The 22,680-nt window shown below is 41.9% G+C and overlaps 1 protein-coding gene and 1 long non-coding RNA gene across 3 annotated transcripts in view; one reads left to right on the forward strand and one right to left on the reverse strand.

Annotated features, from left to right (window-relative positions):
* EYA3 (EYA transcriptional coactivator and phosphatase 3) overlaps nucleotides 1-22,680 on the reverse strand; it is a 218,572-nt gene that overhangs the window by 98,248 nt on the left and 97,644 nt on the right. The gene's annotated exons all lie outside the window — the stretch shown is intronic.
* On the forward strand, nucleotides 11,738-13,889 carry LOC136053635 (uncharacterized). 2 transcript variants are annotated; one of them, XR_010622663.1, is made up of 2 exons: nucleotides 11,738-12,635; nucleotides 13,668-13,889. It is a non-coding gene; the product is annotated as an uncharacterized LOC136053635 (long non-coding RNA). The 2 variants fall into 2 exon arrangements; XR_010622664.1 differs by lacking the exon at nucleotides 11,738-12,635 and adding an exon at nucleotides 12,830-13,418.

The raw sequence follows: 22,680 nt of genomic DNA on the forward strand, positions 1-22,680 counted from the left end.
ATATCCAAATCAAATACGTTGCTCATACTTGATTGCAGCATTATAAACAGACTATTGGGCAAGTTAAACTTCAGTGGTCATACTCCTCCCTTTGTCTTCTATTCCTGTCTGGTGTCTCTGAATTGTATTTTGTCAGAATGTTAACAAAAAGATGAGCCTTCCCATGCTTTATTTGTTGTGGGACTGTTTTGTAATTGCATGGTTGACTTGAGTTTAATTGAAGTGAGGCTGTATGTCTGGTTCACAAAAATGGGTTTTTCCCTTTGTCAGGCTCTCCCTTTCAAATTAATGTAATTGGTTGTTAATTTAAAAAATGCTTTCCAAATTTAGTATTTTAGTATGTTAAAGCCTTTTTTCTTTTTGTTCTTGTTTTTTATTTCATAAAGTTAATGGGGCCAAATCCTGTCCTCTCTGTTCCTTACTTGAGCAGTGAAGTCAGAGGGGTATTGCCTGGGTATGCGTTTCAGGCTTTTGCTTGTGGTAAGGATATGGCTTGTAATTTTGTTTTAATACAAGGAATTGTTGTTCTATTAGTATGACACTATAGTAATTACGTAGACTTTGCAATATTGAACAGAACCCTGTAGCCTCAATAGGTGTATATATTGCATTAATCATTGTGAAGAGGATGTGGTTTAGGGCAATTTAATTGGAATCAAATTTTAAGTACGGTCCATCCTGGAAGAAATGTAGACTCATGCAGTGGATTTCCAGTGTTAGCCCAGGAGAGATGAAGCCCCCGTGCATGTTTGAGGGGGGAGGGAGGTGTGGGGAATTGAAACACTTCAATTCTAATGTTTACAAGGCACCTAAGTAACAAAAGTTGTCTTCCTCAAGAACTGTAAAGCTACATCTTGTATTTGTTTCTGCCAAAATCACTAATTATCCTAATATTTTTATTGAATATGACAGTTGAACTATACATTCTTATAATAGAAAATGATAATCTGTAAAAGTTTATATTCACAATATTATCACATTTTGCAATTTATGTGATTGATGGATACTTAAGTTCACCTTTTAAATTTGCAACAGCACCCCACTGAATCCATAACGATCTCGTGTACTACAGCTTAGTCCAGTAGTGATGTACAATGAACTTATCTAACAAAATTACTGGAATAAAAAAAAAGGGACAAAAATACTGTAGCACAGTGGGCAAATCTACTATACGTGATGAGAGACACTCAAGGGAAGAATCTTCTCAGCACAATTCTGACACATAGTCAAAGGAAAAAATAAATTTACCATCGTGCACCTGTTTTTATCTTTTCTTCAGTCTTACTTAGCAAAATTCCTCTTATAAAGTATGTTGAAAATGGATTTCAACTTGTAAGCCAATGTTAAACTTCTGCTGGCATTGGAGGAAGAGCCATGAAATGGGATTTTAGTAATCATTTGATCACTCATTTATAGCAGTTGCTTAAATGTCTGTATTGATGTTTGACTTTTAAGTAATAAAAAAGTAGGTTGCTAGATTTATAGCAATTCCAAAACTTTTGAGCAATTTTACAGCTATTATGTTGCTATAGGCTTACTGGCACATTATTAACATAATCAATTTAATAAATTGTGCTTTTAATTTTACTAATTTGTTAAGCATAATTTACATTTTCCAAAGTATTAAAAGGCTTAATTTTTCTGTAGCAAATGTTTATTTTGAGGACTCATCATCTATAGTGTAATTATTAGAAAGAATGACAACAATGCATTGCTTAAAGCATTTTCTAAACAAGCTCTCAAGTCTAAGTAATAGTTCACCATTAAATATCGGTGACTGTAAAAACCTGACCATTTTTTCACCTGTCTGCGTTTGGACATGAAGCCCATTTCTGTATTTTGAACTACACAGAAAAAATACAGAAGACACTCTTATTATAAGGCTAGCAGGAAAATTAATTGAAGTATTGAACAAAAAGTCTTCAGCCTCTTAGAAAATAAGTATTTGGCACCTAGGCCTGCAGACCCTAATGCAGATGAATTAATTCTCAGTGAGACTTGATAGTCATCCAGAAATTAAGAGCCTGGCCCATGTGTTGAACAGCAAGGACCCAGTCCTGTAGACTTTGCCTGGGCAGTTTTTGATCAGTGTGAGTGCTTATGTGATGAGGGATTACTTGCATAATGTGAGTATGCTGGATTGGATTGTCAACTACTTAGATAGCTCAGAGCCTTATAGAAAGAGTGTACTGAGTTGTGATTCTCGTTTCTTAAAAACAAACAGAACAATCAGAAAACCCCAAGAACCCTGAGCTTCTGTTAACTTAGTACCTGGAGGAAGCTGTTTGGATGCAGTATTTTGGCTTAAAACATACTGAAACCAAGTGACTAAGTTTGGCATAATTTAGTTGATGTAAACTGGAGTGAAGGAATGAAAAATCATTTAAGGGGATCTTCTGTTCTCAAACAAAACAGTCAAGGTGTGTCTGCAGTGTTTGGTTACCGATCAGGAACTGTTGAAATTTTAGAATGGAATAATTTCACTGAAGACATTTTTAAACAATCTGGAGGTTACCAGAAGCTCTGAAAGACAATTCAGAATATATTGCATCACATTTTCTGATGTCCAGAAATGTGCAAGTGTCAATTTTGTATTTTAACTCCTTCCTTTTACCTGACTATCAGGGAAGCGTGGTTGAGGCTGACCTGACATGTCATGATGTCGACTTGCTAGGTGGGGTTCGCAAGGGACATTAACCTTGGAGTTATCGGTAAGACAACTTTCTTTCTAATTTACTTCAGTAAGATTAAAGGGCTTGGGGGTGGGAGAGGGTGGCTTGGGGGGAGGAAATAATCTCCACAGACCTGATCACTGGAGTATTGTTGAAAATCTACTACTGCCATGGAGAGATTCCAAGCACTGGAAATAAAGGTGTCCGGTGCTTCAAGAGAAAAATGGATGCTATTTTAGAGATGCTGGAAGCATAAACGGTTTTGAACACTTTTCTTCTGTAATCAAAGCCAGATGTATATTTTTTCCTATCATGAAAAAGCAAAGAACTTAGAGCCACACTTCTTTGAAGTTTAAAAATGCTGTAAAAATGTGTCCAAGTAGATCTTTGCAATAAAATTTTATCTTGAAAATGAGAACCAAAACTGGCATATCATGAGTTTGGATCATTTACCTTTTGAATGTGACAATCCTATAAGGCAGTAGTTGTGAAGGAATTTCTGCTAAAGTAAGGGGTACGTGCAGTTGTTCCCAGTAGAAAATGAGGAGAATAGGAGTTAAATTATTACAGGGTTTTTTTCTGTTGAAGGTATGGCAGTGTATTATAGACAACAGCAAAAGCTGAACAGTGGATTTTGGAAGCGTTGCAGATCAAACTTGTCTTACTTGGAAATGTTGATAGAAGGAATCCCTCATGGCACCTGCCCATCTAGCACATTTCCTTCCTCCACCAGGAGTGTCAAGATTCCTTTTCTGAGTGCAGAATACAGTACTCTGAAAGGAGCAGAGGAGTTGAAAGCTTAGAGGGCTGTAGGAGGATTCCCAATTCAGTCATTCTTTACCAAGGAGTTGAAGAGCATAACAGTTCTAGCAGTGATACCAATACAGAAGAAGTGTTACTGTTTGAATTAGAGGTATTTGTAACAATTTCAGGTATGAAAATATATTTAATTATTCCCAGGTGTACCTTACTTGGAATACATAGCTTTGAAAACACTCAACTGCACCCAGCCTCAACTGCAGACTGAGAAGAAGTGATTGTATACCCATTTTAATTTCAAGTAACAGCAGTCAAATGCACCAGTACCTGCCTATGTGACATTATTCCAACATTAGACGTTTAAATTTGAGTAAATGCATACCTAACCTGAGTTTTAAGAGAGAATGTGGAAGATAAACTTTGTGACAGGAAAGAAAATTTAATTTGGGAGAACATTCATCTGTCTTAACATGGAATGGTCTCTCTTTTTAAGTTCCCTGCTGTGCTTACACTTCTGCAGGAGCTGTGGCAGCGAAACACTGCACAGAGTAAAAGTGCTGTGTTTAAAAATTAACAGAGTACATAATTGAAGACAGTCGTAACGTGTGCACTCAGAAGGGCTGGATAAAAGTTATACAAGCAGTAACTTTGATATTTTGATATTTTCCATGTTTGCTTTTTTTTTAACCAGTTCCTGGATGCACTGTGTTTGTTGTTTTTTTTATGAATTCTGTGAAGTGTGTTGTTAGGTGTGATCTCAAACCCTGCTTGAAGTAACCAGTATTTGAATACAGAGTATTGACGAGTGAGCACAAAAGTTAGTGTAACTGGATGCTGGCAGCAGCTGGAGAGCAAGCACCAAAGTGTCCAGGAATGCCCTGTTTTTACATTTACATTTTACATTTCATGTCTCTTTTATAAGACTGTAGATCTTGAACTCATCCTTACCTGTTTTCACTCAAAACCAACTGTACTTATGTTGTTCTTTCTGTTGATGAGGATGAGCTTCATCCTCCTTTTTGTTTTGTTCAGTGCTTATAGTGGCAGCTTATCTGCAAGCATTTAACATGCCATTTTGTTGAAATACTGTTGATCTCAACAGCCAAATTGTTTCATTTAATATGATTTTCCCAAGGAACTTGGATGAGGGTAGATGTTCAGTGTGGAGTATTCTGCTTTGAACAGTTGGAAGAGTTGATAAGCCATAAAGAACTCTGTAAGTTATGTTTGACAAAATATGTTTTCATTGCCATCAACTTAGTTATCAGTCATTTTCACCTTCACTTACCCAGCAAAACCAGGATAAATGATTCTTCCTGTGTGACAGCAGATGCGGCCTGTTCATATTTATCACTTTATTTTCCCTCCTGCCAGCCACAGGGCATGAAATGCATCTTAATCCTCCTGTGATTCCTGTTTCATTGTTTCTGCTTGGATTGTTGCCTGTCACTGCACATCTCAGGTATTTAGGTTATTTGTTTCTGCTCCTTGCCTCCAAACGTGGTGCTTACCTTTTTGTTTTGAAATTGTTGGAAAGGGAAAATCTCCAGGCCTTTTGGAAAAGCAGAGAAGCTACAGAGCTGAGGAATCAAAGACTGCAGCTTGCTATCAGAAGCTGTGAGAGGTCTTACTTTTGAAGAAGATCCTCATCTGCCTTTGGTATAAACCTTCCAGCAGAGAAGTGCTTGCAGTGGGCTGGCCCTCCTCATCAGGTCTTTGTTCCAGGGCTCTTCTGTCATCTTGCTCTGAGTGGAATGTACTAGAAACCTGCTCTGTAGGTCAGGATGCACTCCTCAAGGTGGATCTTTGAATGGGAAGGAATAAAACACTCTTAATTACAGTCAAAACATGCTGTTCCCTTGGATGTCTGCAGAGGGGCTCTGAGTATTTATTGTACATCAGACGAGGATAACTTTGTGAGATGCCTGTCAGCCAGCTGTTAGGCCTCATAGGCAATTCCACATTTCCTTCCAAAACTAAGCTAAATTATTTGATCCAGGCGTTCCATGTTAGTGAGCCATTTGTATAGGAGAGGCTTTAACATTATTCTAATATGCTAATAAATTTAGGGATTGAATAAAATCACTGCACTGAGCAAGGATATGTGCAGATAATGTTATATCTTCCAGATTTCGCAAGGCTTTTTAGGTGTGAGAGGTGATTTTGAAGAATAGAGCTCCTCCTCCCACAATTTCAGTGGAAATTGCATCAAGTATCCTTTTAGCAACTGAACTCAAGCTTAAGAGAGGTGGCAAGAGAACCTTGAACGACTGCCTATATAGATAATGTTGCTGAAATGAGGTACAAACGTGCTAGTACTTGAGTATCTGAGTGATTTTGTAGTATACTACAAGATCTTAGTGCAAGAATAGCAGAGTGGGTTGACTCAGCAAGTGACACTTGAACCCCAGTAGCAGTAAATGCTTTTCTCTTACTGTCCTGTCCAATTCTTCCCCCTGCTCCATCAGCCAGGATTTTTAATTAAATTTATACTTGTTTAAGAAACATATTGAACAGTGCTGTTGTGTTAGAGTCTAGCATTGAAGGCTTAGAGTCCAACTTGAGCTGGAATCACCATCCTTCTCAGAGGCAATATTTAGAATGTATATCCTCTAATTTACTGGTTTTAAACATTTCACATCAGTTCCTAGTTTTCTGTTCTCTAATAATATAAAAGCCATAAATGTGAGTGCTGTGGATTGTAGTATGATTTTTACTGTAGAGAAGGGTGTTTTGATAGACTGAGAAAGATTGTTTGGGTTCGTTTTTTTGTAGGCTTGTCTTTTGTGAACTGGCAGCTCTAACTTGGAAGTACATGACTGTAAACGTGGCATTTAGAGTATAAAGATCTTCTGTGGATTTGAATTTGTGTTTATATGAGGGTTAGCTAGGAAAGATTTCTGATGTGAGGGGTATACAATGGTTTCCAGAGAGCCACAGGTTGGGGGACCCCTGGAGAACTTCGAGAGGGTCCACCACTCTCATTGTGATGCTTTCTTCCTCCTGCTGCACTTCTGTCTGCCTGAACTCTCAAGAAGGAAACTTTAGTTTGTTAATAAACCCTTTCCTCATCAGCAAAGGGCTAATTTAAGCATATACCAAGTCTGTTTGCTTTGTATTTTTGCATCACTGGAAGGCGTCAGTGTGTTGAACCGCATAACTCGTAGATTCTTTAAGAATCTCTTGTCTTAAAATACAGCTACAACAGGAAGATGGTAAAAGAAGTTTTCAGAAGTGAATAAAACTACTAGAACTGCTGAAACTCTACATTGTCTTCAACCACACTGTTCCTTTCAGAGAAATTGCAGTGAGAATCATTTACTATTCTTATATACTCAGCCATTATCCTACCCTAAATAACTTGTTTCTTCCTACTTCTGTGCCTCTGCATTTTGGTTTTCCAGTGGCACACTATGGGTGTATACTCTGTGGTTGATGCATGTTTTTCCCTTCTTTATGTCATGTGTATCTCTTTGTTAACTAATGTTTAAGTGATACAGAAAAGTGTACATTGCTGAATTCAGCATGCTAATAAAATAAACCGTAGCTAATGTGCCTAAAAAGGCATACAGTAACAGCCTTACTAAGCTCACTGAGAGCGCCAGATTCTTAGTACAGTTCTGGATCATACCATGCCTTCCTTTCTCTGTCCAAACTGGGAACAATCCTTCAGATGTGAGTTGTTGGAGACCCTGCTTATCTGAAGAAACTTCACCATCCAAGTACTGGAGTTTTTATCAGTTTAGGACCTGATCTTTGGTTTTCACTTATTCCCCTGTTCCCTCTGCCAGAACTCTTCCTCTGATCAACCATCTGGAGCAAGAAGCAAGTTCTTCCAAACAGCAGTTCCTTTCATCTCGGGTAGATGAGTATCTGATGGTTCAGTTGTACCAATATTTATCAGTGCAGGAATGCAGTTCTTTCTAATGCAGGCACTTCTTTCACTAGTGCGTAAGGTAACACTGATGTTTTGATTTCCTGGTTTGGTTTTAGTGCAGGCTTTAAGTACGATTGGGAATGATGCATGTGGAAGGGTCAGAATACTGCCTTCATTTATATAAATGGCAATTAAAAAAAGTCTGGTGGTAATGCACCCTACGCAAGGCTAGAATGAATGAGGAATGGAGTGGGATGTACATGCTGCAGATAGTGGCTACTGTTCTGACAACTAAAGAGGGAGAGTAAAACATGATACAGATGTGTGGGTGAGACAGAATTCCACCCGAAGAGTGGAAGGATGTCAAGATGTGGCATCTCTTGTTCATTACAACTTCCAGTAGGACTGTGCTCTTAACTTTGTGCTGTGAAATCAGCTGATAGAAAGGCAGTGCATTGGAGGTTCTTGCTGTTTGAAGTCTCCTTGTGATGTACCTGAAGAACACCTTTGGACAGTTTGTTCCTGGGACAAGGGAGCTTTCTTCCCTAACTCATTATGAAAGCATGTCTTATTTAGAGTACTCATTACTGTGCACTTCTCAGATAAGTCAGGCAGGCAAAGTCATCTCAGAAACAAAAACAAATAGGAAGTTTCTGAAAATCCTGAACCTAGAATAAAAACTTAGAATTTTTTGTATGGGCAAGGGATTACAAGCACCAGCATCAAAATTGCACTGAAGTTGCATTAAATCTACTGTACTTTTAACTTTCTTACCTATAAAAATGCATATTGTTCAGATACAGAGTTGGATCTAGCACTGGATACAGCTGTGTCCTGAGGCTGAGCTTTGCTCATGAATGGGGCATAGAATAATTCACGTGGTGCTGAATTTGTTGGTAGGTGATGATATCTGAATTTCTGAATCTTCTGTGCAGTGTAGGGACTGCAGTATAGAAATATGTGATAGGACCTCCAGGGGGAAGCATAGGACTAAAAGATCACACTGGTTTCCTAGCAGAGACAGTTTCTGATGCACAGGGCCTTTATGCATGTTAGCAGTAAATCTTTTCTATACCAAATTGAGACTACATAATCTTCATCTTGAAGAATAACACTATCAGGCTTTAATACCAAAAGACTGGAAAAGACTCATTACTCATGGAGATGAGACTACCTGATGAAAAACAGGATTTAATGTGTGATTAAACACTCAGACCCTCTGCTAATTATATTCCTGGTTCAGTTCTGTCATTACAACAGTTCAGTCAGTGCAGGTGTTTGCTGTCTGGGAGGAGTGATGGTAGAATTAAAAGAAGCAGAAGTCCAGAGCTGTGTAACGTTTTTTTTTTCTTTGTAAATTGCATAAATAAAACATTTTAGAAATGATCATTTTTTTTGCACAGCAATTGGAAATAAGCTCAAAAAAAAAAAAAAGGAATTAAAACTTTTTCTGATATCTGCAGTATGTAAGTGCCTGGTCCCTTTTATCTACTAATAATGTTTTAGCTTCTATTCTCATCTTGTCTCACATTATCCCAGAAGAATGTTCATGGTGCCATATGAATTGAACAAGCTGGTAAGTTGATTGTCTTTATACTTCAGAAGTTTGATTGCAGGCTTTTTGGACCCATTTAATTCCTAGTATTTCATTCACACCCACTCTGGTGTTAGAGCCTCTGTGGATATGGCGGGTTACAGCATCAAGTGAAGTGAATCCCGGGAATGTTTTTGAGTGTATGAAGCATTGAGAAGAAACACATTCACCCGTGGGTGAATTCCAGCCTGCAGAAATGCTGTGGGTGATACTGGAGAGCTGAGGTAGGCCTGCAGCATGGAGCTGCTCTTCAGTTTCTGACTGATGCTTCTCACCAACTGGTGTTCTGCAGAATGAAAAACAGGAGGGAAAGGGCTTATGAGAGCACACATACCAATAACATCCCAGGTTTTTTTTCTGTGTACCACATTCTTAACCTTAATAGAGTAATACGCATTATAACCAAACTATACTTCACCAGTTACATCAAGGCTAATTTTGGCTCGTGCTTTCTGCATTAAAATAGCTCTGAAGACTTATTGTTTGAAGTATTTTTAATTGCTTTTTACAGCTCTGCACACAAAAATTTCAGATGTTTCCTGATTTAAGAAGTTTCAGCATTCCAGTGCTGTGCTGTAGCAGATTGTATTGGCCCTGAGTGTTCTGGGGTGAGAATGGCTTTTCAATGTTCGCAGACTACGTGGGGAAAAGCAGCAAAAAGGAACTGTCAAGTGGAGAAATGAGGACACAGATCTTAGGAATCTCTAGTTTCTTTTCAATATTTATTGTTGTCTTTTTAAAAATACTTTTCTTTTGAGTGTTTTCTAGGTTCCTCGGACTTAGGCTTTGTCCCTATCAACCCCTCGTGTGGTTCGTCGTGCACTGCAGTCAGAAGGCTTGACTCACTCTCATCTTTTGACTTAGAGCTAATTCTCCATGCAAACATTCACAACAAATTTGAATAAGGAAGTGAATGACACTTCACTTTTTCTTGAGTTTTAGTTGAAGTGTTAAGGAAGCTGGACCTTAATTAGCATTTGGTAGAGCTGAAATAGAGAAATAGTTATGTAATTGCCCAGCTGTGTGTGAGAAAGCACCTTCATCTGGTGACATCTGAGTCACATCAGTGCCTTCTGAGAAGTACCTGCTGCTTTGCAGGGTCTCAGGTGGAGTAATTGAGAGACTTTGTAATACCATGTGATTAAAAAAAATAAAAAGGTGTCAGAACAAAATGAAAATCAGTCATACTCTGCATAACAGTTTTCAATGGTTTTTTTTTTTTTTTTTTTTTTGCGTGGTTTGTGTTTAGAGAAGAAAGAAAACAAAAGAATAGCTCTGGTATTTTGTTTATCCTTAATGCAAGGAAGAACTGCGTAGTACTGCATCTTCTGGATAGAGGAGGGCAGGCCTTTGGAAGCTGATGGTTGGTAAGATACAGTGCAACTTCTCTTTCTTGGCCTTAGTGCCCTTGGCAGTGCTGGAAGTTTCGTTTTTGTTGCGTGACTCTTGATGGTATTCCAGATGGAAGTATTAGGGAGGGGGAAGACAGACTGGAGAAGGAAGGTAATTAATCAGACACTAATTCATAGAAAGTTACGAGAAGATGGAGCTCCTTCCGTAATGCTGTTCCTATGGGGTTTAATTGAGTGAAGGGGGCAGGGATCCCTGAGCAGAGCTGCTGAGGTCCTCGTAAACCAAGCTGGTTCATGCTGCAGTTCTGATGAATCTGTATTATGTCAGGTTGTGCACAGAACTGTCTTAAGCTGTTTCCAAAGTGGTTATAACCCTGAAAGCAGTGAGGTCATACACATCTTGTTGTGGATTCCTGAAGCCTGGCTCTGAGCTGGCTCAGCACAAGGCTGATTTTTGCCTGCTGAGAGTGCTGACTGCTCGTGTTAAGGAATGCCTTGAAGATCTGATTCCACTGAAGCGGAGGAATGCTTATATGGAGTAATAACTCTGTGTTTTCTGGAATTCCCCAGTCCCGTGGATTCTGACAGTGATGACATACATTCTAGAGCATTAAGCACCAATGTCTGTTTGTTCTCCTGTAGCTGTTAACCTCTGATTATTCATTTTTCCAATCCCTTCCTTCTAGCAATATGTCTGTTCTGTGCACTGGCTCTTTTCTGAGTTCAGATGACTCTTGGTACCACTCACCATGTGCTGTGCCAGGTGAGAAAGGTAGGCCTGAAATTCAGATTCACAGCAGCTTCCTCTGCCTGCAGCTCCTGCTTCATTCACAGATGTGCAAAGCCTGGTACATGTGGGGCCTTCCCATTTTCTCTCAATGAGCTCAGTGAAAGGCTATTTCCTGCTCTTCCCAAAATCCTAACAAACCAAGAAATCAGCAGCCAAAACCACACAGCTTTGCTAGCAGCTTTTCACCTCTTGATATTTTGTGATCCTTTTCCATTTGGGCTGTGACCTTTCCTTTTTGGATGGGCCTTCCAGCCTCCTCCTCACATTCACAAGAAGTAAAAGCAGTCAGTCCTTTCATTCCTTGCAGTGGGTTCATTATCATGAAGCTGGAAAAACCTTGATGGGACCTTGAGGCGGGGCTGCCTCATGCAGCTTTGAGGAATTGCTGCACATCTTGGGTGTGCTTCAGTGACTCCTGCTACCTCCTGCTCTGCTTAGGTCTTCCTAATTCTGGAGTGCAACCTTTAATGCTTTTGATGACAGCTTCATCTTCCAGAACAGTGCAGGAGACGGTAGAGAAGATGATATCAAAGCTTTGCTGGCACTGGGGCTTTGCATACTTGACTGGTTCCTAGGTATGATAATCAGGTTGTTTTTTTTAATGCAAATTACACTTCTTGTGACCCAAAAGTTCATTTAGGCTCAGATTTCATCTTGGTTTGAGCAAGCATTACAGCTTTTTCCCTCGGTCAGATCCACTTGAGGTGAGGCTTGGGTAGGCAGCAAGGAACCTTGTAGCCTGGTTGTTTGTTATTCCTTTGAATACACTGCCTTCATTCACATCTTTGCCTGTTCCTGGTGGATTTGCCTTTATTCTGCGCTTAAAGAAAATTTCCATCATACAGTAAGAGAAACTGTTAAAAAGAAGGAAGCTTGACCACTGAAATGAATGGGAATATTTATTTACTTACACCGGACCACGTCTCAGACAAACTGGTGTTCAAGGAATGAAGTGTAAAACAGCCTAAATCAGCTTTGGCAAGAATGTCCCTTTCTTTTACTGAGCTGAAGCAGTAACTTGGGTAACCATTGCCTATCTTCTTGTTTCCAGGTTTAATCCTGTATTTTAGTTCATAGGTGTTTGTGCAAATGGAAACAGTTTATTTTGAAGAACTGCTCAGGATCTTTCCAGTAATTATTACCTCCATAATTCAGGATATTTGACAGCTGTTGTGCTTCATTTCAATTACCTTTGGCTTTATTCTCCCAGAGAGGCATGAGAATCATCTCACATTTTGCTCTAGTTGCAGTTTCCTTAAATTGCTTGTGTATTTGACAGTTGATCAGCTATTTATATAATAATATTACTGGCAATCTCCATAAAACTCTTTATCACATTAATGATGAGGACAGCAGTCTTTGCTGGGTTTTTCAAGTCTGTTTTATGCACATTATTTTTAATGAGATCACATTTCTGCATTCATATCTGCTAACCTCCCACTTCTTTTCCTTGGTGTAGGACTAGAGCTCTGCTACAACAATCTTCTCTTGTTTAAAGTGTAATTATTTCAACTCTGGTTTGTTTTTAGATGCTGGAGGACAGAGTCTGTGATGAGCACTAACAGTGATGTACAACGTGAACTCATGACAGGTATTCATGTCTAGTCCTCGTGGTCTGACATAAATATGGATGGCATAGGTGTGCTGTGACTTTTGGTTATAGATTCTCGTTCTTGATGAATATTTCAGTGTTGATATAAACATTTGTTTTCAAAGTCTGTCCAAGAGCTGTTCCACAGTGGAGAAGGTAAGTTCATAGGTATGGGTAGGGGGGTGGATAAGCCCTTAATCTATTCTGATTTTTTTTTTCTGACCCAATCCTTAGAGTTTTATGGACAGATGCTGGACTGCTGCTGAAACCATGAAGAAACAGGGCACATTTTTATTACTGGGGAGGAAAAGAGATAAATTTAAATTTTAGCCTTTCAACAATGCTCTCAGATGTGTGGTTGAATTTTTAGGTGTTTCTGTATGAATTCAGGAGTTGGGCCCTTCCAACTTGCAATGTACTGTAATTATATTTGTTGTCTTTTGAAACACAGACTCAGTTGCAGTTCATTGTCATTCTCTGTTCATTTTCCTGGTTGAAAATTACTGTCTCTGCAGTGCTTGTTGCTGGAAACTAGTTGCCACTGCCTGTTTATTTCTGTCTTACAAGTTCAGCTGAGTCCTCTTTGCTTTATGGTGAGGGACTGCTGCTGGCCATTAGCTGTGCTTTAAAGACAAATATTCCTATTTTCATTCATGGTCAGATTGTGTTTGCTCTGAAACCCAATGGAAGTGTTAGCTATATATCAGTTCCCTGATTTGGGTTGACAAGACTTGCCTCTGGATCTTGTTCTGACAGATGGACCTCCCTGGACTTCTTCCTTAGGTAACTGAGCAAAGAGTCTCGAGTATGCTTTGCTAGGTAGAACTGTGTGTAGATGACAGGGTTTTGTTGTTCATGGGGGGAACAATATGTAGCATGGAAACATGAAGTCTGAACCACCTTGAATTTAAAAGTAAAAAAAGAGAACAAAACGAGGAGATGGATGCAGTATCTTAATGCTGTAACTTGGGAGAATGTTGACAAAGTTCTTGGATGTTATCAATAAAATTGTGTGTAATTGTGCTTTTGCAGTAGATGTAAAGCATGCCATGGATTAGCTAATCTTCCAGAAGAACCCCAGCATCTGCCTGCCATGGCAAGCAATCTGAGGAGTTCCAGGTGGGTGTGCTATGTGTCTATCAAGTCTTCTCTCAAGACAGTGTACTATATGAACTGCACGTGCATTGTATAATTGTTTCCTACCTGCTCCTTTTGTAATGTCTTTTTTTTTTAAATAAATATCTTTTGAAGTCATTATTTTGTGGGTGTTTTCCAAGGGTCTGAGTGTTCTCGTGTGTTGCTAGTCCTTGCTGATGTAATCTCTCTGCATCACACAGGGAAAAGGAGTGGAGAAACTCACAATCACATCAGTTGGGTGCAGATTTTATTTTAAGCTGCCGAGGCAAAATGCAAACCCTTCTTGTAAAGATTTTCTGTTTTGAGTATTTTCTTGGAGAGCCCTCATGCAGCGGGAAAATAATTTGAAGCGAACTTGAAGAAACTTCTCATGACACAAAATGTATTCTGAATTTGCTTGGAAAGCAGTGATAAATTAGAATTTGCACCTTGTGATTTTACTCTCCTGTGTAACGCTGAATCCTGTTGGAAACTTCAGCAGTATGAAGTTGAGTAGCCTTGCACTTGCATGAATAACAAGGGTTTGGCTTAATCTTGGCTTGTTAGATCCTCCCACACCCTGGAGGAATGAGAATAGCACACACAGTGGTCTTTAACATGTAACACTGTGCTGTCTTTGCAGTCTTCCTTTTTTTTTTTTCAGCATTAAAGGGTGGCCTATGTACTGGCATAGGAGGTAATCTGTGTGTGTGCATGTATTTACTGAAGGGTTCCTTTCTTCTAGAAGAGTATTCTGCAATGTCATGTTGTTCAGTCTGCCTTCATTTTTCATTTCAGCTGTGCAGGCATTTCCAGAATCACTCTGTTCTTTTTCCCCCATGCTTATTCCCTTTTTCATGCACTGCACCAGTCCTGCTGAGCAGCAGGAGCAAGTGCTTCCTAAAAACAGCTATACTGCAGACACTTCTATTCAGGAGCTGGCACAAGGCTGTTTTGGAGACTTGATCATGAAAGCAGAATTACAGTTAATCCTGTACCAAACATGTTAAGCAAAATGAAATAAAATAAAAATCCAGATGTTCTGAATTTTGGCTCAGCTCTGTCTTCAAACAAATGCATACCTTCGTGGCCACGAGGTGACCTTATGTTTGCATGCAGCTTTTGGCAGGGGGGAGGGGGGCAGTGAGATGAACAGCTCAATTTACCCCAAATTAAGTGACTGATAACTCAAACATTTTAGGTTGGATCTTGTCATGTTGCCATCCTGTGAATGTTGTTTCCTGAGGGTTGGAGAGGGTCTGCTTTTCACAGAGCACCAGTTTGGAGGAATCACTAGGTGGGCACAGATGAAGAGCCATCTCTGCCCTCAGAGCCCACAGGAGCATGAATAAACACACTGGATGTTTATGGTTGATAGTGTGAATTCCTGCTCTTTCCAAAGTGACCTGTGAAGAGGAAATACATCTCATCTGTAAATAACTTTTCAAGAAAGGGCTGAGAGGATACATTCAATGTGCAACTCCTCCCTTAATCTGGTGCTGTAAACCACATATTGTCAACAAGAAAGCTGGGAATAATTCTTAACTTTGTGGGCCATGGGCTGATGGTGTTGCTCAGGTTTCTATTACGTTTTGAGTAGTGACACAGTAAGCTGAAGAATCCAATGAAATGCAGTGGAGGAGTAAGGCTTTCTGAGATGATGGGGGAAGAACACTGCCCTATAGAGCTGTTGTTTCTCATGCACTTAAATGTGGGATTAAGGAGATGAGTAACTGCAGGTTTGTATTTAAACATTTTGGCCCATTTTGCTTTGCCTGGAGCCTTCATGGCTTTGTAATACAAACCAGCTCAGCATGTGAACCTGCATACCTTTCCCAGGTTGTCATCTGTGTTCTCAGGTGGGAAAAAGCATGCTGATTCCAGTGGGCTTTAAGGCCTGAATTCAGCCTTTTTAGGAGGGCTTCATTCTCAGTGTGCAAATGAATCTGTAAGTGATATGACCAGTTGCATGTGAGTAAGAATCTGCTAGTCTTCATACAGAATGGTACAGACCCCCTACTCCTGGGCAGGCTTTAATATATGTGATCTCAGATTTGGGTTTGCTTTTTCTTCTGGCAATTCAGCTTTATCAGATATCTCTAGAGTTCTTAATGATGCACAGCTCCCATTTCTTAAAAACCATGGAACTTTTGAGTCTGTTTCTTACAGTTCTTCACAGGACTTTTCACTTCCATCTGCTGAATTTAAATTGAAATGTGCTTTGTCATATTTTTACATATTTGCTTAACTGAAGTGTGTATTGGTGAGGGCAGATGTGTTAAAGATGTGCATAAGGAAACCTGGACTCGTTGATCTGCCCTCTTTCCAGGCACTGACAAAGCCCAATCATTTCCTTTTAAGGATTTTAACCCAAGCCAGAAAAAAAAGCACGGAAGCTGAGTATTTGTCAACTTTCCTTCTATGGAGGAATATTCTACTTTGACAAAAAAAAAATGTAAATGTGAAGAAGTGTGGGAGTCTCAGTGCTGCAGAGATGACACCTAGGCAGGGTACGGCTTGTTCTGTGTGGTCTGTTCATGTGCAGGGAGAAATGGGCAGTGAGCACTCAGGTCACACTAGCAGCAGTCCTGAGGGTGACGTCTGGGGTTCTGCTCCTTTTCACATAGGAGAGGATTTGCAGTGGAATCAGGAAAATTACTCAGTTGAAGTTCATTACTCTTGCTTTTTCCTGGTCTGTGCTGCTTTTAATGATCAGACTCCTGTCTGAGCCTGGATTTGTTGCTGATGTTTAGTGATTTATTTTTATTTTTGGGGGGGGATGGGGAGGTGGATGCTGTCCAGCAATCTTTTCTTCAGGATTGCTGACAAATGAGCTTGTGGCTGGATTACTGTGGCCGTGCTCAGTTACACTGATGGTGTGTGGATGTGACCTGTCATCATTTAAAAGTACATCTTATAATCACGTTGCTTTAGACCTCTCTGTTCCTATTTTCTGGTACCTGTTGCTCTTTCTTGTACTCCTAGCAGCTTTTCTGCCTTGTGCTGTTGCTCCTTCCAAGCTGTTTCCTGTGCTAGATACACAGTTTTCTTTCAGAATGTTTTGATTAAATGGTGGTGATGATAAAATCTCTTCGGTCATGGCCTTCCAGGACATACAAAACATAGAACCATAAAATGGCTTAGGTTGGAAGGGACCTTAAAGGTGGAGTTCTAGCTCCCTGCTTTGGGCTGGGTGCCCCCTACAAGTCACACTACCTAAAACCTATCCATGGACTTTGGGCTTCTCCAAGGATGGGGCACCCACAGCCCTGGGCAGGAGTGCCAGGGCCCCTCTGAGTGAAGGATTTGCTCCTCGCATCTAACCTGAATTTCAGAGCTTGTGAATTGGAGTCTGATTACATGTGAACCTGATCCCCTTGACCTCAGGTATCAGAAAGTGGAAATTGTGGAGCAGTGGGTTCTGTCCTACCCTGTTGTCACACAGAGTGCTGCTCAGGGCTTTGAAAGTGGAGGGATGTAAACAGGATGCTCCATCCTTGAAGATGTTCAAGGTCAGCTGGTTGAGGTGTAGGTGTTCTGGTTCACTGCAGGTGAGTTGCATCAGATGACCTCAGGCCCCCTCCAATTCAAAACGTTCTATGATTATCACTCCGTGAGGTTTAAATAAATAAATGAAAATCCAAAGGCAGTGGAGGATGTGACCTGCAGCTTCCTTCAGCACATCCACTGTCTGTGCTACTACATCTTCTACTACCACTGTACTACAATATCAGGAGCTACCATCCTGTCAGCCCCAGCTCTCTGTTGGATAGGATCATAGAACAGATCTCCCTGGAAGCTGTGCTAAGACACATGGAAGAGAGGGATGTCATACAAAAATGCCTGCATAGCTTCATTGAGAGCAGGTCCTCCCTGACCATCCCAGTGGCTTTCTGTGGTGGTGGACAAGGGAGAGCCACGGATGTCGTCTGTCTTGACTTCATTGAGGCCTTTGACACAGTACCCCATAACATCCTTCTTTCTAAATTGGAAAGATACTGATCTGATTGGTGAACCGTTTGATGGATGAGGAATGGGTTGCACCCAGAGATTGGTAGCCAATGGCTCAATGTGCAGATAGGGATCAGTGACAGTGGTGTCCCTGCAGGGTCAGTATTGGGACCACTGCTCTTTAACATCTTCACCAGTGGTGCTGACAGAATTGAACACACCTTCAGCAGTTTGTGGCTGGCACCAAGCTGTGTGCTGTGGTCAACATGCCCAAGGGATGAGATGCTGTCTGAAGAGACCCAGAGAGGCCAAGCAGTGGGCCTAGGAGAACCTTGTCAGATTGAACAAAGCCAGGTGTTAGGAATTGGATTGGATGGCCTTTAAAGGTCTCTTCCAAATCAAACGATTCTTGGATTATGTTGGAGAGGAGAAGGGCTTGAGTGTCTGACAGATGGCACTGATGGATCACAAGCAGCACTGATGCTCTGGTAATAAAGACAGCCTGTACCAGAAGGATGGACTTCTGTTGGCACTTCCCAAGGTCCTTTGTGAGCTTTTCTAATTGAAGAATGGAAAAAGGAAAACCATGTTAGGGAAGTTCAGTGTCCCTTATAAAGGACAGGATCAGGGATGGAGCAGATTTTGGCAGTTGGGTAGGTAATATGCAAATGAGCTTTCTGAGGATGCTGGGTTGTGAGGATGAGAGCTGGGCTGAAGGCTTGGGGATTTGAGGGTCTGGGCAACAAAGAGGAGTTGTGCCAGACAGGAAAACAAGCTCTGACTTGGTGTATGAGACAGCAGGGCTGGTACAAGCTGTTGTTGATCAGCACTGAGAGCTTCCAGCTCTAGGACAGGGGATTCTGTGCCCAGCAGGGTTGTGGACGCCCTGACCCTGGACATTCAGGGCAAGGCTGGATGTGGCTCTGGGCAGCCCATGGCAGGGGGGTTGAAACTAGATGATCTTTGAGGTCCTTTTCAGCCCAGGCAATTCTATGATAGCAGCCTGGTGCTCAGGAGTGCTGAAAGGCATTTGGGTATTGCACCTCTGAAAAGGAACAGAAACCCAAGCAGAAGCTGTAGTTTTGTGACATAACAATCCTGTGTGTAGTGTTGCCTTCTTTCTGCCCATACTGCATTGAGGATGGGCTTTAATTTCCTTCCTCACAATATGTGATCTTCTTCCATTTTCAAGCTTAGCAGTAAGGGCTTGTGTGCAGAAAAGGTAGCAAGACAACAGCTTACACTTTTCACAGGAGTTTTTGCTTTATCTCTCTCCAAAGTTATTGTAGTCAGCTGAGCAAATGTTCCTGTTTGGATCCAGAGCTCTGTCAGCCTGCCTGTAACTTGTGAACAGCTTCAGAATAGCTACAGACAAGCTTGTTCTTCATTGCACCTGGTGCATGGAGTTCACTGCTGGTGTAATTTCCCTGATTAGTTGGAAGTTAACTGATGGTAGTGCCCAGATGCTGGCACCTTGGGTGTCAGAGAGGTTGCTGTGTGTGGGCAGAAACTGCACTGTGCTGCTTGGTGCTCAGCGAGCTCCATTCTCTTTGTGCAACCATCCATGTCTGGGTTGACTGCTCTTCTACCTGAACATTATCTGCTGCGATGATCTGTCTGGCGTGGCTGCTGAAATTGCCTCCCACTCTTCAGTTTTTCTCCCTGCCTTCCTCCTACTCCAATGCCTGCAGTGACTTCAAGGCAGAAGGTCCTGACACTGAAGTTCTGTGCCCTGATGGGACCCCGCAGCACTGTCTGCCTTTTGCTCCCCCTCTCCAGTGTGCGTGGGGCTCCTTGTACCCCTGTGCCAACTGGGGGTACCTCCTGCAGGGAGCCATGATCACATTAAAAATCCTGGGGCCATCTTGAGTATGTTGAAATATTTGGGGGGTAGAATGGCTTAGGTCTAAAGGGACATTAAAGGTCATCTAGTTCCAACCCTCCTGCCATGGGCTGAGTGCTCCCCACCAGCTCAGACTGCCCAGCTCCCCATCTGTGGCTGTGGGCACCTCCATGGACGGGGCACTCACACTTCTCTGGGCTATAGTGTTGGGTTACTCCTGGCACCTTCTTCTTCCTTTGTTGCTTAGTAGCAATGAAGATGTTTTCCCTGGAGGTGAGAGGCACGGACCCTGGTGACGCCAGACAGCATGGAGTGCTGCAGGAACACTACAGCTGCTAAGCAATATGGAAATATAGAGAGGTGAATATATTATCTATACCTAGTTACAGTACACTACAAGTCTCCTGCTGGCTGTTTCTGGAGAACTGGCCTTCAGGCAAGGACCCCCTCCTAGCACACAGAGCTGCAAGGCAGTTCTCTGTAACTTGGGCAGGTTGCTGTTGCTCAGGACCTGGCTCAGCCAGCAGCTCCACTGGGGTCGGTGCTGTTTCCCAAGTGGTGAGGAGGGGCTGCAGGCTGGGCTTGCTGCCTGTGTCCCACACTTGGTACTCCTGTACAAAGTGTGCGGGGCTGGCACAGCCTGTGCATCTGTGGCTGTTGCCCAACGATGTCCATTGTCTAAGAATTCTGGCTCCTGAAGAACCTCCTGCTGCTGTTAAGGAGAGGAATAGCTGGAAACTCCCTGAAGCACAGATGTATAAAATTTTACTGCACAAGGGAGCTGTGAAGTAACATACAAGAACTGTTTGCTTTCTCTTCTTGTCTCTTCTGCTTCTCCATGCGGGTTGTTTGGGATGAAGCAAGTTGGTAAAAGAATTGTATGACAGGGGAAGTGCCTGACACATGGCAGTCTTTCTATGTGTAGTCCCGGCATGTTCTGATCAAGTGTTGCAGCACATTGTCCTGGGGAGAGTGGTACAGAGGAGACTGCACGTTAGAGAGGAGGAATTTGATTATTTTGAGGTCTGCAGGAATGGAAGTTAAGACAAATGTAAATGTGTTGAGTGAGAACAGAAGATGATCCCTTCCATGGGGATAGGGAGACTCTGCACCATCTTCAGCATGGGTTGTGATGTTTTCCTGAGAGCTGATTTTGGAAACAATTATTAAAAAAAACATTTTCCCATGAGGTTGCTGATAGAACCATCTTATTGTGAACCTGTGTGCTCATTTCTAAAGCTTGCAGCCACTCAGAAAGCAACTCAGGAGCTCACTGGAAGGTTTAGATGGTGAATGTTCCCAAATCAGCATCACCATAAGAAAATGCTTAGGCAGAGCCTATCTGCTATGGAAGCAAATCTGGCTGACAGTGAAGAGAGTACCTGAGTTGATCGGAAAGGTTGAGTAAATCTTTCCCATGCAGTGACGTGTCACCGTGTGCTGTTGTTCAGACGAAACTTGGCAGGCTGAAGAAAAGGTGTCCAAATTAGCATGGAAAGCAAGAAGCAGCAGTCAGCCACAGATGTGGTACACGTGAAGAATACTTCCCTGATCTGTAGCTGCAGCTGCCTTGGAGGGGAACTGGAATGTCCCCTTGAGCAAAAATGCAATGCAACCCTAACCCAAACGCAGTCCAGTGAACTGGAACACAATGCAGTGCAGTTGGATGTTTGTTCCAAAGTTCCTGATCAGCTCAGGTGTGCTGTTGCCTCTCTGCAAGTCCTGCACCGGGCACAGCTTGTTGCCTATCTTCAGTCTGTGCTCTGCCTGCTGTGCGTGCTCCCTCCTGTAGGCTGGGCTGGGAGGTGCAGTCAGGCATCCGTGGAGTGTATGGTTTTGCTGCATCCAAAGAAAAGCTGATCTATGGGACAGACTGAAACATGGGCAGGGTAAAGGTACAAGGAACAGCCAGAAGGTTGTGTACAGAGATGGGGTGAATAGTGCACACGTAACCCTCTGAGTACGCTGTTGCAGCACCGTCAGCACAACTATGGAGATGGGGCTGGCTTCTGAATGGCACACTGGTATGAAGAGAGGGATAACAAACGTGTCCTGGTGGGCACCAGGAGGACCTGTAGCATCTGAGTACAGGTCATTCCGACTGCTAGTGCAGGTGCTTGTAACTCTGCTATATTTGGTGTTGCAGTGCTGACTCTTGCTAATTTTTGCATAGAAATCTGCAGGTGTTGGGAGATAAAGGCACTGATGGAACAGCATTAGCTGTGATTTCCTGTGCTGGAGGGATGAAAGGAGGGTTGTAGAGGGGAGAGCTCCTGCTGCTTACGCTGCAGAAATTGTCGGATCTGCATGAGGAAGGGAGAAGTGGGAGGGATCAGAAGATGTGGACGTGGTTTTAGCTCATGGGATTTTGTTCAGCTCTCAGTTGGTTTAGAAGCAGGTGCCTCTGCGATGCTGGTGGGATGCAGGTGGTCAGCTGAGACTGCTGTGCAGAATCCCAAGCTGCAGGAGCAGCAGTGATTCATTTTTAACAGCCAATAGCCCTACTAGTGGCTCCTTGCAGATGGCAGGAGGAAAGCACTAAAACCTAGATTTAAATGAAGTGATTAACAAGTACATAACCACCTGGTGCTAGGAAGTCATTTTGTGCCCTGCTCTGATACTGGGATGCATGGTATGTAGCAGAGAATCTTCAGTCTTGGTATAGGAGTGGTGCCACACGTTAATGAAAAACATAACTTAGTTAAGCAGCTCTAAAAATAACAGAGAGCCCTCTCTGAGGTTAAAATACAGGATTAAAGCTAAAGGAGCAGTGTTACAGGTGGCTTAGGATGCAGAGAAACATTGGGAAGGCTGAGAGGAGGGGGAACCATGGAGAAGCAGCCAGGGTGAATTTTATCTTTTATTTGCTCTTGTGAATAACCAGTGGCATTACGGCATTAGAGCAGACAGAGATTTAACAAATACACTGAGCTAGAAAGAAAAATAAAAACAAGATGAGAATTGAGGCTTACCTGATCAAACTGGAGATCTGTCTGAAAGCAATAGGATGCTGCTTAGCACAGATACTGCCTGTTGTCATCATGGCCCTGGAATAATCACTGCACAAAGACAAAATAGGAAGTGCTGGGCTGGAGAGCAGTCTGGAGAAGGGTGCAAGCAATCCTGGAGACTTCT

The sequence above is a fragment of the Cyrtonyx montezumae genome, unplaced genomic scaffold, assembly GCF_038088225.1.
Source record: "Cyrtonyx montezumae isolate F1298 unplaced genomic scaffold, pur_monq_1.0 scaffold_31, whole genome shotgun sequence".
Taxonomy (NCBI): domain Eukaryota; kingdom Metazoa; phylum Chordata; class Aves; order Galliformes; family Odontophoridae; genus Cyrtonyx; species Cyrtonyx montezumae.